Raw genomic sequence first — 2500 nt, 5'->3', positions numbered from 1 at the left:
ATTTCAGCTACCTTCCAGCTAGTGTTATCTAACAAACTGGAATTGAGGACCCGATCATGAATCGAACTGCAGTAACCATTTACAAGGCCGAAGACCCTTAGAAAACTATCTACAGTAATTCTACGTCAGGAAATTCTAGTGCAGTTGACAACTTATCAAATGAACATTGCTGAAAAAAGCACAATCGTTTTTAAACTTAGAAAATAGAATTTTCGTCAGTCAGCATTACGCTTGTCTGCAAGTTAACTTGAAACCATTCAGTTTTTATTTCACTATGGATATTTACTCCTACCTTGTAACACCTAATGAAATTTTCTGGCGAACCTACGCCCATCATTCCACTGCATGCTTTATAATCGCCAAATGTTTATTTTTCTGTTTATAGTGCACCATCTACTTAGTCATTCTCTACGTCCACGGTTCTTCCACCTTCATTTTATGCATCACCCTCTCTAGACCCACTTTCAAAGATTGCTTGGTTTGGTTCTTTCTTACGAATAATGACGACCCATGCCGAAAGGCACCGCAATCATCCTCTCTCATTAATTTTTAAAAATTCCCCCATCTCTCTGTTAACATCAATACCCTGTTTTATCAGTCTGTAATACCCCTATTATATGTGGCCTACATCAATCTATTGCATTTATATGATGTCATTTTTATGTACTGAAGTACCCTTACTTGAATTACTATTTGGTAATCTTCAAATGATAATGAGAATTTTACATACAATTTTCACTTGGGTCACATATGATACTGAATGGTTATTTTCTTCCTTATAAGATTAACTTTCCCCCTTACATTTTTTAAAGTTTCATTTTTTATATGTAGTATATTAGTCTATTAGTTAAAGGATGCTTATATTTCTCTCTCTCTCTCTCTCTCTCTCTCTCTCTCTCTCTCTCTCTAGCATACCTGTCCCTTAGCCTTACTAACTTTTATACCTTTTCGCTATATCTTATTTTTTCCAAACCTCCTACCCTAAGTGCTTGTTATATTTCCTTATCATGTCATATTTGGCATCGTTCCTACTATAATTTTCTCAGTCCCGGGCTTCCTTTCTTCATCATCACCTAACCTAACCTAACCTAACCTGGTCTTAGCTTATGGTCCTTTTTTCCTTCTAAATGCCAACTGTTATTAGCAATGTGAAATGCTTACAGAAGTCCGTATTTTTCTAGAACTCTGAAACTAAATTTATTTTTGGTAACTCTTCTCCAGTTGAGGGTATCTCGGTGTTTTTTTACGTCATTTCTGGCGATTCATTTCCATTTAAGGTCATCTCTGTCCTTTATTTCTCCAACTGAGGTCAACTACGAGAATTTTTCTCCAGCTGAGGTCATCAAGAGACTCCTCAATTAAAGTCACTTTAGGCAATTCTTCCCCACAAAGATCTTTTATAGCGTATTTAGTTTTCTGTAAAAGAAAACTATTGAGCTGCTATTTGTCTATCCGTCCGCACTTTTTCTGTCCGCCCTCGAATCTTAAAAACTACTGAAGCTAGAGGGCTGCAAATTGGTATGTTGATCATCCACCCTCCAATCATCAAACATTTCAAATTGCAGCCCTCTGGCTTCAGCAGTTTTTATTTTGTTTAAGGATAAATTTAGCCATAATCGTGCGTCTGGCACTGCTATAGGTGCCAACAACACAGGCCACCTCTGGGCCGTGGGTGAAAGTTTCAAGGACCGCGGTTGAGAATTTCATGGGCCGTGGCTAAGAGTTTCATACAGTATTATACGCTGTGCCGAAAACTCGATTGCAGTGAAGAAACTCCGGCGTATTTTTTACTTTTTTTTTTTTTTAAACGAAGTCATCTCTGGGGATTTTACTCCTACTGAGATCTGGCTAATTTCTCCTAGGAGGCTTTTCTCCCTAGGTACAAATCTATGTCTCTTCTGAAGAATTCCAACTGGCAAGGCTCACAAGTCTTCTGTTACTAGTTGCTCTTGGCGACTGAGGGCATTCTTGTACTCTCTTAATAAGCGAAAATGCTAAGTTTTGTTTGGTATACCTTTGATTTTTAATCTTATAAAAATAGCTTAGCTTCTTCATAGTATGCTTCTCCGAGTTTTCATTTTAAGTAACATACCAAATGAAAATGTCTTCTAGAATTTTCATCTTAAGCAACAATAAGAGGTCTCTTCATGGCATATCTGAGTTTTCGTCTCTAAGAAATATTACTGGTTAATTCACGGTTTATCTCTCCGAGCTTTCATCTTGCGCAACATTTCCTGAGTTTCTTCAAGGTTTGTTTCTCCGAATTTCCTTTCAAGTAACATACAAAAGAAAATGTGCCTTTGAATTTTCGTCTTGAAGAACAATGCTAAGTCTCTTCATGCCATGTGTGAGTTTTCATCCTACGCAATGTTGCTGGTTTCTTAATGGTATATCTCACCGAGTTTCAATTTTACGCCATATTGCTAAGTTTCTTCAAGGTATGTCTTTCCGAGTTCTCATTTTATGCAACACTGCTAAGTTTCTTCATGGTGTTTCTCTC

This window comes from Macrobrachium rosenbergii, chromosome 53 (assembly GCF_040412425.1).
Source record: "Macrobrachium rosenbergii isolate ZJJX-2024 chromosome 53, ASM4041242v1, whole genome shotgun sequence".
NCBI lineage: Eukaryota > Metazoa > Arthropoda > Malacostraca > Decapoda > Palaemonidae > Macrobrachium > Macrobrachium rosenbergii.
This window is presented reverse-complemented; position numbering follows the sequence as displayed.